This window comes from Capra hircus, chromosome 6, assembly GCF_001704415.2.
Source record: "Capra hircus breed San Clemente chromosome 6, ASM170441v1, whole genome shotgun sequence".
In the NCBI taxonomy this organism is placed as follows: domain Eukaryota; kingdom Metazoa; phylum Chordata; class Mammalia; order Artiodactyla; family Bovidae; genus Capra; species Capra hircus.
Genome location: NC_030813.1, coordinates 16,724,952 through 16,740,297, shown reverse-complemented (window position 1 = coordinate 16,740,297; position 15,346 = coordinate 16,724,952). Strand labels below are relative to the sequence as shown.

Below are 15,346 nucleotides of genomic sequence, written 5' to 3'. Positions count from 1 at the left end.
GATTAAAATAAACATTCAGGGTTGTGGTTTTCATTGTCATATTGAGTGACAGGTATTTGAGAAAATGATGATGACTATTAGCTAGAAAGATGACACATTTCAGAAAGATAATGAGGTATATCAGTCTTTCTAGACTCCAAACCAACAATTGTTTTCCAAAGAGGAAGAGGAAAAATATTTTCAAGTGCTCAGAAGCAAAGGAAAAATATTCTGCATGATGACTGCAGTTAATAATACTCTATGGTATATCTGAAAGCTGTTGAGAGTAGGTCTTAAAAGTTCTCATCACAAGGATAAAGAATGTAACTATGTGAGATGATGGACGTTAACCAAAGTTATTGTAATCATTTCACAACATATACACATATCAAATCATTATGGTATACACTTAAAACTAACTCAACGTCATATGTCAATTGTAACTCAATAAAACTGGGAGAAGACAGAAAGCAGTGTGGCTTTTGTTATTTCCATGAACTTAAACTTACAGCAACTAGAATTTCATTTAAAAACATTCCCAAGTCATTTATTACGTGCTTCAACTGCTGGGCAAGTTTCTTTCCAACGAGGGTTAAAAAGCTGCAGTTTTAGGTTCATAGCAAATTTAGTTGATTTTTTAAGAATGTTGTCTAAGTTGCCTGACTTCGGACTTCCCTGATAGCTCAGTTGGTAAAGAATCCACCTGTAATGCAGGAGACCCTGGCTCAATACATGGGTCAGGAAGATCCCCTGGAGAAGGGATAGGCTACCCACTCCAGTATACTTAGGCTTCCCTTGTGGCTCAGCTGGTAGAGAATCTGCCGGCAGTGCGGGACACCTGGCTTCGATCCCTGGGTTGGGAAGATCCCGTGGAGAAGGGAAAGGCTACCCACTCCAGTATTCTGGCCTCCAGAATTCCATGGACTGTATAGTCCATGGGGTAGTAAGACATGACTGAATGACTTTCACTTTCACTTCTAAGCTGCCTGAAGGGCAGAAATTGTGACATTTTCATATCTGTGCTGTTACCTTCAAAACACATACCCTAGTAAAATGGTAACATTTTTTAAGTGCCAGGAATTTTACATTCATTAACTCACTTAATTCTCACAAATTTCTATGAGATAAGTACTATCTTCATTTCTCTTTAATAGATGAAGAAACTAAGGCACAGAAAGGTAAAGTAATTTTTCCAGATTTACACAACTCTGCCTTAAGAGGTTGTGCTCTTAATATAATTATGCATTGGTGAATGAATGCATCTAGAAATCGGGAGGGCTAGTGATGCATATTTCTATCCTTATTATCATTTGGTTTATACTCCTCATTAATAAATGACCTCCAGAATGTATACAAACCTGGACTAAATGTAACTTATTTAAAGATGATTTTGTACACCTACCAGATAAACTAGGCAATGTGAAGCGTATAGTGTCTTTCTAAAAGGGCAAAAAAAGTTTTACGATTATACTGGGTTATTGTACTATAACTGCTAAAGTCTTAACTCATGGAAGAACTTCTTCCTCTATAAAGTTACACTGCAATCATTTGCATTTTCCTTGAGAAAATGGCAAAAATGTTGACTTACAATAACGATGGCCATTATAAGAAAATTTTGATATGCCCTTTGTACGTAACCAAGGGTAAGAATACCAATAACCTCAGATATGCAGATGATACCACCCTTATGGCAGAAAGTGAAGAGGAACTCAAAAGCCTCTTGATGAAAGTGAAAGAGAAGAGTGAAAAAGTTGGCTTAAAGCTCAACATTCAGAAAATGAAGATCATGGCATCTGGTCCCACCACTTCATGGGAAATAGATGGGGAAACAGTGGAAACAGTGTCAGATTTTATTTTTTTGGGCTCCAAAATCACCGCAGATGGTGACTGCAGCCATGAAATTAAAAGACACTTACCCCTTGGAAGGAAAGTTATGACCAACCTAGATAGCATATTCAAAAGCAGAGACATTACTTTGCTGACTAAGGTCCATCTAGTCAAGGCTATGGTTTTTCCATTGGTCATGTATGTGAGAATTGGACTGTGAAGAAGGCTGAGGGCCGAAGAATTGATGCTTTTGAACTGTGGTGTTGGAGAAGACTCTTGAGAGTCCCTTGGACTGCAAGGAGATCCAACCAGTCCATTCTGAAGGAGATCAGCCCTGGGATTTCTTTGGAAGGAATGGTGCTAAAGCTGAAACTCCAGTACTTTGGCCACCTCATGCAAAGAGTTGACTCATTGGAAAAGACTCTGATGCTGGGAGGGATTGGGGGCAGGAGGAGAAGGGGCCAACAGAGGATGAGATGGCTAGATGGCATCACCAACTCAATGCACATGAGTCTGGGTAAACTCCGGGAGATGGTGATGGACAGGGAGGCCTGGCATGCTGCGATTCATGGGGTCGCAAAGAGTCAGACACGACTAAGTGGCTGAACTGAACTGAACTGAACTGAGGGTAAGAACAGAAGATCCCAGGAGGAGGAGGTGCCAACTTGCTTCAATATTCTTGCCTGGAAAATTCCATGGACAGAGGAGTCTGGTGGATCACACAGTCTATGGGGTCGCAAAGCGTCAGATACAACTGAGTGACTGAGCACACACAAGGGTAAGAGCTCCACAGGAAATCGAATACACCCCTAAAGAGGACGCTCATTTACCATGTGACCATAAAAAGAGCTACGGAGTCTGCTTCTTCAAAGAACCTACAGCAGGATGCACTAATATCATAACTCATAGTTTAATGCAAACAAGAAATGCTGCCAGGGAACAATACAAACTTTGTTTAGACTTTCAAAGAATAACTATGGTAGCCAGAATTTTTTTTTTTTAAATGGTTAAGCCCCTGGAACCAGACGAAATACATGCTGAGATCTTGAAGCAAGGGAGACAAATGCTGCTTAGGTATCTGCATAACATCCTTCTTAAAATATGAACACCAAGGGACTAAAACTTGATCCTTTTTTTCCTTTGATTTTATGTTTTGTTAAAATAATCTTTTAAAGTAAAAGGAAACAAAACATTGCATCCATAATCCCATCATTCTATAACTGTTTTCATTTTGTCCTGTTTCCTTCTAGTCTCTCAAATTTATGCTTACATATTTCAAGCAATTGTAAACTTATTACATAGTTTGACATACTGATTTTTTATTATTTTATACTGCATGTTTGGTTTTACACTGTATTTGTGTCTTATAAATAGTTTATCATCTATCAAAGTCACGTCTGATCATTTGTTTAATCTGCCCCAAATTGTTGAATACTTACATTGTTTCCAATTTTTGCTGTTAAAGATAAATTAAACATCTATGTAAATATTTCAAAGTTGCTTTCCAAACAGGATCTGAGCTTTATCTGCTTTTCCAGGCACCCACTCTGTTACTTTTTCCCAACTTCATCAGCATTGTATATCATAATTTTAATTACTTTTGTGGCTATTTTAATGAGTACAAATAAGAACTTCCTGAAGTTCAGGTCTACATTTATACTTTGTAAGGTTAAATAGGTATCCAGCAAGATTTTAAAGCTAAAAATTGAATAAGGCTGTTTCCTGAATGAAGCAAGGCAAGATGAAAAAGAAGGAAAAGTGACTCATAGCATTTAACCTTTCTAAAAAGTTATAATAAGAAAAATACACTCAAATTCAGATTAGGAGGTTACAAAACATTCTATTTATTGTTCAAATTTAGTTTCCCAGGTTGTGGTAATGTAATGTTACAGATGAAACATTGTACAACTTTGAGTACCAAGGCCAAGCAGGGGGATTCTGGAAGTCATTAATTCTTTCAATTAACATTTAGTGAAGATTTGCTACATGTTTTACTCTGAGCAGAGTGTTTCCTGGGATATAAAAATGAAATAGACATGGCAGGTGCCTGTGCCCAGAGAGCTTATTTTTGAGTGAGAAAAGAGATATCTACATAAATAACTTGAAAGGATATCTAATTGAGATGGAACTTTTTTCTTTGAGCAAAATTTTCTTCATAAAGAGGAATAATAAATAGAAATCAAAGGAAAGTCTTAATGAAGAATAAAGCATACATCATATAGTGTATTAGTATTTTCTAGCATATGAGGACAGAATATTATTAATCTCATGAGGTCTCCTCAAATAATTAGTTATATTACTTTATTGTTGTACATAATACAGTATAAAAAGTACATATACAGAGAAATATATCAGGAAAGTATAGACCAAAAAAGAGGAATTAGGTTTTATGTGTATGTGTGTGTGTGCATGTAGAGAAATAGTCTCGTGTTTATCGGATAATCTATTCATCTGTTTCTGAATGCATCTCATATTCACAAGTACTAAGGACATTATAAAGATAGTAATAAACAAAAATAGCAGCTAACATCTTAACTACAGGTAGATTGATGGATTTTTCTTTATTGTACTTTAAATTCCCAGTGCATTACTCCCAAATGACAGTTTGTGCATTTAAGCTAAAAATAAGTTGAACTGACTTTTGAGAAGGATGACACTACTTTCTTTCTTTTAAAACCAGACGCTCTAACATCACTCAAGGCTTTTACAATTATTTCAGGTACAGCTATTCAGGAGCAATTTGAAAGAATACTTGAAGGTAGAAAGGAATGTAGTTTCCTTACAAAACTGAGTGCTAAAGAGAAACAGGTCATTTAGTAATTATACTGCTCCCTGTCACTTCAATCACAATGGGAATTTAAAATGAGTTATTGCTTAAAATTTTTAGCATAGTATAATTTTACATCCACCTTGTCAATATATATTTGTTTCCCTTAAGTACTACATTTTCGGAAAGAACTCATCTAAACAGAAGATGAACATAATTGCAATTGCCCCCCTTATCCTTAGGTTCGTTTTCTTTAGTTTCAATTGTTTAGTCACTAAGTCGTGTCCAACTCTTTGTGACCCCATGGACGGTAGCCTTCCAGGCTCCTCTGCCCATGGGATTTTCCAGGCAGGAATACTGGAGTGGATCGTCATTTCCTTCTTCAGGGGATCCTCCTGACCCAGGGATTGAACCATTTCTTATGTCTCCTGCATTGGCAGGCGGGTTCTTTACCACTGAGCTACCCAAGGTTTCAGTTATCCACAGTCAACCAAGGTCTGAAAATATCAAAAGGAAAATTCTAGAAACAAACAGCTCTAAACTGGGTGCTGTTTTGAGTAGCATGCTAAAATCTGATGTCATCCTGCTCCATCCCACCCAGGACATCAATTATCCCCTTGTCCAGCATATCCTGCTGGCTAGTCACTCCGTAGCCAGGCTAGGTTATCAGATCGACTGTCAGAGCATCACAGTGCTTGTGCTCGAGTAATCCTTACTTTACTTTACTTAATATTCACTCAGTCATGCCCAACTCTTTGCAATCCCATGGACTGTAGCCTGCCAGGCTCCTCTGTCCATAGAATTTTCTAGGCAAGAATTCTGGAGTGGGTAGCCATCCCCTTCTCCAGGGGATCTTCCCGACCCAGGGATTGATCCTCGGTTTCCCACACTGCAGGCAGATTCTTAGCGTCTGAGTCACCAGGGAAGCCCATTCTACTTAATAATGGCCACAAATGTGAGCAGTTCGGTCTCTTATTGTACCTAATTTCTACATTAAACTTAATCATAGGCATGCACATGTAGGAAAAAAACCTAGTATACATAGCGCTTAGTACTGTTCTCCGTTTCAGGCATCCACTATGGGTCTTGAAACATACTCCTTGCAGATAAGGAGGCGGGGCTGCTGCACAGAACATGCACCAGCAGCAAATGAAATGAGTGATATTGAGCAAAACATGGTGTCAGTCTTAGAGCTGTTCTCCTGCCTCTGGAGTTAGTGTGGTTGGTGCATATGTGTAATAAGGACTAAAAATGGGCAGCATGGGTCACTGATACCTCTTTAAAACACTGGCTGGATTGGGTCTTTCCTCCTGACAGTGACAGTTCACAGAAGGATCTCAGTGGCCACTGGTGTTTCCTGTCCTGCAGGCAGTCACGGTGGGGCAGGGGAGCAAGCTTTTGTGAGGTTTCAGGGCTTGAGAAGCTTTGGCAGCTATTGGGTAGATAACCCTTGGTAGAGGAGGATTCTCTGAAGGCAGTGAAGTGCCCACGGGGACTTCCAGCTAGAACTATCCAAGAAAGAGTCAGGAAAATGGGGTTTATATTCTCCATTCCTATTTATTCTCTTTCTCTAGAGGCTTCCCTGGTGGTTCAGTGGTAAAGAATCTGCCTCCAATGCAAGAAATGCAGGAGATGTGGGTTGAACCTTGGGTTGGAAAGAGTCCCTGAGGGAGGAAATGGCAACCCACTTCAGTACTCTTGCCTGGAAAAAATCCCATGGATAGGGGAGCTGGGCAGGCATGGAGTTGCAGAGAGTTGGGCATGACTAAGCAGGCAAGCAATTCAGTGTAATTTAGTCTTCCACTCTAGTCGCTAATGCAAGTGAGGATGAACACAAACTTGGGTGAACACAGGAGGCAAAAAATGACCAACATATTTGACCTTGAAATTTCTAAAATGTATTATTTTACCACACAAAAATAAAAAATAAGACTCCTACCCCTAACTTTAAAGTGTCATTCATGCTCTAAATAAATTCTTTTCAGACACTTTAAAAATGTGGCTACTAGAAAATTCATATTTACATTTATCGCTTGTTTTTGGAACTCATTTTATGTTTCTATCAAACAGCACTGGTTTAAACTATAAAATTCTGTAATTAGTATAAGGCATGATAAACAAAATGCCTTTAAAAGCAGAGAATGAGCACATCAGTATTCAAGCAGTCAATGTACAGTGAGACTTCAGAATGGAGATGTCCACCGTGGTGTTAAAATCGATCACTGGACTCTGCCAAGGTCTGCCAAGACTCTGCCAAGGTGGAAAGCAGAGGGCGGATCTGAAGCAGAGGCTGCTGAAGGGCTGGGGGAGCCACAGCCAGGGTGGGGCTAGAGGCTGACTCTAGTAATCTCCTAACCCATCTCCTTGCCACCCACCCACCTCCAACAGTCTCCAAAAAAACAAGGCAAGCTTATAAATTCCTTCCCTTTGTTCTCACCAAGGCTGTCCCATCGCACTCAGAGTGAGGGTCCCAGCCAGGGTCTGGCTCTGCTGTTTCTTTGACCCTCCTTCTACCACTCCAGCCACACTGAACTCTTTGTTCCAAGATGCTAAGCAGGAGCCACCCAGGGTCTTTGCATGTGGGCTTCTCTCCTGTGGACCATCTTCCCTCTGATATCCAGGGATTGAGTCTCACCTTCTTATCCTTGGCACAACTGTCCCCTTATTACAGAGGCTGTCCAGAATTCCACCCTCCCTGCCACCACTCCCGATGTCCACCTATATCTGACTTTGCTTCTTCTACTGTACTAATTACCACCCAAGATAAATTTTTTTCTTTTCTGTTTCCCCTACTAGGATTGCCAGATTTGGAAAATAAACATATAAGACACTCAGTTAAATGTTAATTCTGGATAAACAACAAAGACAAGAGTTTTTAATTAAATGTATCCTAAACATCAAATAGACATAGCACATGAAAAATGATGGGCTGTTTCTTTATCTGAAATTCAAATTTGACCAGGCATTTTATATTTTATCTGGTGCCCTGATTTCCCAGCCCATCTCCACCACCAGAATATGAACTTAGTTTCTCTTGTTTGCTCCTCTTTCCACATTGCCCAGGAACTGTACCTTACGCATAATAATTGTTCAGTACACCTACGCCGGAGGAATGAATGAATACAGGAGACGCAAATAATATATATTAAGTCGATATGGAAATGTGAAGCCTGTACAGGCCTGGTGAGAGCTAGACAGCAAGTCTTCTCTGCTGGGAAACTGGAAAAGACCAACAACTCTGGTGCAAGAGACAGCTCTTTGTCTCAGCTTTGGCAAAAGGCAGTGGTGGGAAAAGAGACGGGGACCCAGGAAGAAGACGGGAGAGACACTGACCCAGCAGTTACACGTCCACGTTCCGCTGCTGCTGCTGCTGCTAAGTCGCTTCAGTCGTGTCCGACTCTGTGCGACCCCATAGACGGCAGCCCACCAGGCTTCCCAATCCCTGGGATTCTCTAGGCAAGAATATTGGAGTGGGTTGCCATTTCCTTCTCCAATGCTTGAAAGTGAAAAGTCACAGTGAAGTCGCTCAGTCGTGTCCGACTCTTCGCGACCCTATGGACTGCAGCCTACCAGGCTCCTCCGTCCATGGGATTTTCCAGGCAAGAGCACTGGAGTGGGGTGCCATTGCCTTTTCTGCAGGTCAGCCTAAAATAACACTGAAAAATAGAGGGGCAGTGTGGGGTCAGTGAAGGGCGGGAGGAGTCCCCTGAGAGGCAGGATGCTGAGAATGAGCAGAACGTCCACGGCTGCCCAGGAGAAGCACTGAGCCAGGACCCTGTCGGGGGAGAGTGGTTGTCTGGGGGACGGGAGGCTCCAACAGTTGTGCCTGTGAGTGCGGGGACCCAGTCATTATAAATGTTTCCACCTACTCGGTTATCGCCCCTCTCCCATCTGCTTCTCCCCTCACCCTGTGTGCCTCAGTGAAGGGTGAGTAGCAGCTGGGACAATGCCAGCTGTGTAATTTATCATGTCATCTCAAGTTCCTCCAAGACCCTTTCGGAACCTACATGTGTCATCATTCCCCTTACAGACTCACTCTAACATCTGCTTTTCCCTAAGCAGAAGCACTCACAGAATAGGACAACATATACATGTATGGTGGTGGTTTAGTTGCTCAGTCGTGTCTGACTCTCTGCAACCCCATGGACTGTATAGCCCACCAGGCTCCTCTGTTCACCGGATTCTCCAGGCAAGAATACTGGAGTGGGTTGCCATTTCCTTCTCCAGGGGATCTTCCTGATCCAGGAATTGAACCTGGTCTCCTGCATTGCAGGCTGATTCTATACCAACTGAGCCACCAGGGAAGCACATTCTGTCAAATGGTTTTACGCATAAATTGATATGATCAGATGGTTTCTCTTTTTTAATCTGCTGATGTGGAAAACTGCATTGATTGATTCTCAAATACTAAACCAACCCTGAATTCCTAGTATAAATGCCATGTGGTCATGATAAGCTACTGTTTTTACATAAAACTGTTGCTAGGTATCCACAGGGGACTGATTCCAGGACTCCCAGGGATACGAAAATCCAGAGATGCTCAAGTTCCATGTAGTCAGTCCTCTGTATCTGAGGGTTCCACATTGGCAGAGTTAACCAACTGCACATCAAAAACTATTATTAGATTTGATTTGCTAACATTTTGCTTAGAAATTTTGCATCTATGATCATGAAAGATTTAGATTCATAGTATTTTTGGGCAGAGGGGTGGGTAACGTCTTGTCTACTTTTGAAATAATAACAATGCTGACCTCACATAGAAATGCTGACAAAAAACCTTTTGCCTATAAGATGATTATCACTAGTTGAGTTTATGCTAAATTGTTTTATTCTTGTCTGACTCTTTGCAACCCTATGAACTGTAGCCCTCCAGGCTCCTCTGTCCTTAGGATTCTCCAGGCATAAATACTGGATTGGGTTGCCATGTCTTCCTCCAAGGGATCTTCCCGACCTGGGGATTGAACCCATATCTCTTATGTGTCCTGCATTGGCAGGTGGGTTCTTTTCCACTAGCACCACCTATTAATTTCAGACAAAGTAGATTTCAAAGCAAAGATCATTACCAGGAATATGGAAGATCACTTCATAATGACAATGGGGTCCATTTATCAAGAAGACATAGAAATCCTAAATTTTGATGTACCTAATAATACAGCTTCAAAATATGTAAACAAAAACTGATAAAGCTGCAAACAGAAACAGACAAATCCACGATTATGGTTGGAGATTTCAATACCCCTCACTCAGTAATTAATAGAGCGAGTTAAATGTAAAATCAATAGGACTTAGTCAACTTGAACAATATTATCACTGATAACATGAGGGGTCTTATTTCATATTATCTTATATGGGGGATCTTATTTCTCTGACCATGGATCAGAGGAAGCACAGAGTCTTAACCACTGGACTGCCGGGGAAGTCCCAAGGGCAATGTTTTAGTGGAAAGCAGCCAAGAGAGCCATTCTTGATAGATGAAGAAACACACTCAGAGAGGGAAAGTACTTTTTTCAGAAACAAAATGCTGCAAAGAGGCAGATGTGAACCTAGGTCTTCCAATTCCCTATCTTGTGTTCCTTCTATTTGAATAACTTGTGTCTAAAGAATTCATTCGTATTTATTGGGTTTCTTTTGTCTTTCATTTTTGCATAAAATACGAAAGCAGCTTATTAGGAAGCCTCCAATCTAATCTTAAGTTTTCTACTTCTGGTCCTGGGACACAGAGCAAACTGCTTGAGCTTCCATGGGGTTTAGCTTTTATTCTATGCAGCGTTTAGGGGCAGATTAAATGCTTACCCTCTCTCAGGTTTAAAGGATTAAGATTTAGCTGTTCTTTTATTAGCGGTAGTTGTGATTTTGTTGGACTAAAGATGTCAGTGGTGGCTCCGCGTTCCTCCGACATCTGATTAAACTTGCTTCAAGTCCCAATTTCACCCACTGCTCAAGTGGGTGCTCAGATTCTCCCGTCTGAATGTCTTCCCTGGTTTGCTCACCAGCTGCCTCAGGAAATTCACTCTTCTCAGGCCTTCTGTGAGCGCAGGGTGGAACACCTGGTGTTCCTGAAAGGAGTGTCATCGCAGAGCACTCAGACTTTGCTCGTCTCGCTGCCTTCCCCCTCTTCCGCTTCCACCTCTCCTTCCTCCTTCCTTCCCTCCCACCTTCCTCAGCCATCCTGGGAATTCAGCTTCACGCCCTCTAACGTGGAGCAGTTCAGTAGTTTGTAGCTCCTACTGGCATGCTCAGCGCTTAATGCTTCTTTTGTTTGTTTCCTGGAGGCAGAGGCTTTGCTACTCATGGAAGAGAAACAGAAAACTCTGACCAGTTGGGTTTGGTCATACATCAGAGAACTGACATGCCTCTAGGGGAGCGTTGTCTCATTTATCCGATCAGCAAACTCCCTCCCTAAAATGAAAATCTCTTTGTCCTCCTTGGTAACATGAATAACAGTAGAAGAGTAGATGGTTCTATCAGTCAGAAACAATGAAAATATCTTATTTCAGATAATCTACTGAAATGGGTTTAACTGCTTAACATAATACTTAAGCTAAACCCAATAACTGAACATTCACTGGACTTTTAAAAAAGTACAAATATCTAAAAATGTAAATAAGAAAACTTGATAGTTGTCTTATTGTCAATAATACTACAGTAAGGACTATTTCAGAAATAAGTTTGTGGTTAACACTTTTTATGTGAGTTTTTGTACTGCTAATGCAGACAGAAATGTACAAATATAATTTGAACAAAGAAATTCAAAGATATAGCTAAGAATTTAGGGGTCACAGAAAACAGTTAAATTGGGTTTATCTGGGTGAAATTTACACAAGTGAGAAGAATGGTCTGCCTTGAGCACACCCCTAAAAGGTCTAGGGAGAAGTACACACGGATGACGCCCCCCCCCCATCCCAGTCCTGCCTGCTAATGTCTCCCTCCTGTCTCTTCCAGTTCTCTTATTCTTCAGGAAGGGCCTTGGGAGTCGCGTGTGGACACCACAGCCTGCAAGCTCTGCCCACAGCTCCCCACCCTTAGCTGCTCCAGGCCACTCACAAGTATATGCATGCACACGCCAGCTGGTGGTTCACCCTCGGGAAAATGGACCTGAGGAAGAGGCGACTACAGACAATGGAAGCAGACTCAGCACAGCGAGGGCAGGGATTCTCGGGTCCTGGGTACCTGGGCCGTGATCTACAAGTGGGGAGCTGAGCTCTGAGATGGCTTGTCTCCTAGGCCCTGTGGACTCCCCACCCTGTGGTGGGGGACACACCATTAGAGAGACAGAGAGGAGCAAAGAGGAACACTGGCTGGGTCTAAGCAAAACACTGTCTAGTATTCCCTTTTGAATAACTTATAAAAGGTGTGAAAGTTGCCAACACCCAGCCAGGGAGCATGATGTCACAGTGTGGGGTGGGGTTCTCTTTCCTGCGTATCAGAGAAATTGTTCTCTGTGAGCACTCTTATGGAGAAAAACAGATTAAGAACAAAGGCTTGTGTTTCAGGAAGACAAAATATCAAAATGGATGAAGGGGGTACGTGAGACAGAGGAGTTTGTTAGGACTGGGATAAGTCAAAAACAACACACTTGCTCAGCTCCGGTGTCTGACACGAATCCCTCCTAAATTAGATAATTAGTATTTACTGCAACTTTCCACATGACTGGGGTTGCTAGAAAAGGAACCGCAGTGGTAATAGCTAATTAGCATCTGGCATTCCCCTAGCTGGGCAATGAGGAGGAGGAGGGGACTTATGTGTATCCAGTAACAAGGAAACTCAAAAGTGGTGTTGGATGTTTGGGGAAAGGCACTCACTCTGGATATAGATAGGAAAGAATGAAGCCCCAGGCATGATTAGCAGCTACCTTAGAACCAGGAGGAGAGAGGGAATTAGGGGGATCGCAGCAACATGAAAGGCAGACTGATGAAATGGAAGAAAGGGGTTCTTAGTGATGAAGCTTAGGTGTCAAGGCTGCGGGCTGCATTAGTGCTGGACTTTCACGTTGTGAACTGAACATCGCTCAGTCGTGTCCGACTCTTTGCAACCCCATGGACTATACAGTCCATAGAATTCTCCAGGCCAGAATACTGGAGTGGGTAGCCTTTCCCTTCTGCAGGGGATCTTCCCAACCCAGGGATCGAATCCAGGTCTCCCCTCATTGCAGGCGGATTCTATACCAGCTGAGCCACAGGGAAGCCCAAGAAAACTGGAGTGGGTAGCCTGTCCCTCCTCCAGGGGATCTTCCTGACACAGGAATTGAACCGGGGTCTCCTGCATTGCAGGCAGATTCGTTACCAATTGAGCTATAAGGGAAGCCCTGGAATTTCACGTTACAGACCAATAAATACCTTTATTTTAATAATTGGCTCTGTTAAGTATTCTATGACTTGCAATATAACATGTCTTTGATAATATATCCACCTTTAAAGTTCCTGGAGAAGGAAATGGCAACCCACTCCAGTACTCTTGCCTGGAGAATCCCATGGAGGGAGGAGCCTGGTAGGCTACAGTCCACGGGGTCGCAAAGAGTCGGACACGACTGAGCGACTTCACCTCACTTCACTTTACTTTAAAGTTCAAAATCCCAGCTCATTTCTTCTTTCCTAAGTATAATTCCTAGTAGTAAGTTGATGTATTACTCTTTTCACTTGGGAAAAGATGTGCCTAATTATTCACTTTATGAGAAATAGATGGGGAAACAGTGGTAACAGTGTCAGATTTTATTTTTGGGGGCTCCAAAATCACTGCAGATGGTGACTGCAGCCATGAAATTAAAAGATGCTTACTCCTTGGAAGAAAAGTTATGACCAACCTAGATAACATATTGAAAAGCAGAGACATTATTTCGCCAACAAAGGTCCATGTAGTCAAGGCTATGGTTTTTCCAGTGGTCATGTATGGATGTGAGAGTTGGACTGTGAAGAAAGCTGAACACCGAAGAATTGATGCTTTTGAACTGTGGTGTTGGAGAAGACTCTTGAGAGTCCCTTGGACTGCAAGGAGATCCAACCAGTCCATTCTGAAGGAAATTAGCCCTGGGATTTCTTTGGAGGGAATGATGCTAAAACTGAAACTCCAGTACTTTGGCCACCTCATGTGAAGAGTTGACTCATTGGAAAAGACTCTGATGCTGGCAGGGATTGGGGGCAGGAGGAGAAGGGGACGACAGAGGATGAGATGGCTGGATGGCATCACTGACTCGATGGACGTGAGTCTGAGTGAACTCCGGGAGTTGGTGATGGACAGGGAGGCCTGGCGTGCTGCGGTTCATGGGGTGGCAAAGAGTCGGACACGACTGAGTGACTGAACTGAACTGAACTGAATTATTCATGGAAATAGTAAATGCTTATGTATAATGGGAAAATTGGATATAATTTTCAAAATGATCAGTGAAGAATAGTAGAAAGAGACAACAGCTCTTACAAACATTCACTTACATACTCAGGAGGTTTCTGAGTCGTGGAGTTCCTAATGCTCCCAATTCAAAGTGGAAAATAGTTTTTTCTTATTTAATAGTGTTTTAAATTAAACAGTTACATTCATTACTTCCTTTATTTTGTCCAATTAAGCTTTGCAGTAAACATGACAATCCTCATTTGACAAATGAGGAAACTAAATTCAGAGAAGGAAAGTAACATGTCTAGGACCATACAAATACTGAACAACAGACCCGGGATTCCCTGAATTTAAAATCCGTATTCTTGACAGTTGTAGCAGACTGACTGACTTTGAAGCTGAAATCTACTACAAACACCTTGGTGACCACAGGCGAAATATCCTTTCTGTGCCTTGGTTTCCTCATTAATGCACTGGTATTTTCCATGTCACAGCACTGCTGTGAGGAATACGTGGGGTAAACTTAGGAAGAGCTTGACAGTCAATGCTGAATACATGTTAGTCAATATCACACACTGCATTCTCCTATTGTCTGTGTTAGGCAGAGAAGACACAGAAGGTCTAGAAGGAAATTTGATCTTTCCTAAGTTAACCCCACTGATGCTGTTTCATGGTTCCTCTGTGGCTCAGATGGCAAAGAATCTGCCTGCAATGTGGGAGACCCAGATTCGAACCCTAGATCAGGAAGACTGCCTGGATAAGGGATAAGCAACCCACTCCAGTATTCTTGTCTGGAGAATTCCATGGACAGAGAAGCCTGGTGGGCTACACTCCACAGGGTTGCAAAGAGTCAGACACAGCTGAGCTACTAACACACACATATACACATGCCGTTTCACAGCTGGATAATGGTTTCTATCCCCTTGGCGATGTCACCTGGTATGCAACAGGTGTGGTGTGTGTGTGTGCGTGTGTGTGTATGTGTGTGCACGCGCACGTGTGCACTCGTTTGTGCTTGGTCACGTCCGACTCTTTGCAACCCTATGGACTGTACCCCACCAGGCTCTGTCCATGGGATCCTCCAGGCGAGAATATTGGAGTGGGTTGCCACTTCCTCCTCCAGGTATCTTCCCCACCCAGGGAACAAACTCACATCTCAGTGTCTCCTGCACTAGCAGGCAGAGTTTTTTTTACCACTGAGCCACGTGGGAGCTGGGTAAAAATTAAGCCACTATAATTGTTGAAATAAGTTATTTCATTGAAGCCTTGTTTTTAATCCAAATCTCAAAATCAAGAGTGTCATTCAGAGATCAGATCCAATGACAAAAGAACAGGCTTTGTGATTTATATCAACTAACTATTTTAGCGGTAAGAAATTTGCAAAAAAAAAAAAAAAGTAGTCTAGGTCCTATAGTGGTTAATAATATGGTGTTTTAGAAACAAAATTCT

General features: G+C 42.1%; 1 protein-coding gene across 1 annotated transcript in view; it reads right to left on the bottom strand.

Moving 5' to 3' along the window:
- COL25A1 (collagen type XXV alpha 1 chain) overlaps positions 1 to 15,346 on the bottom strand; it is a 195,045-nt gene that overhangs the window by 40,680 nt on the left and 139,019 nt on the right. The window lies entirely within an intron of this gene.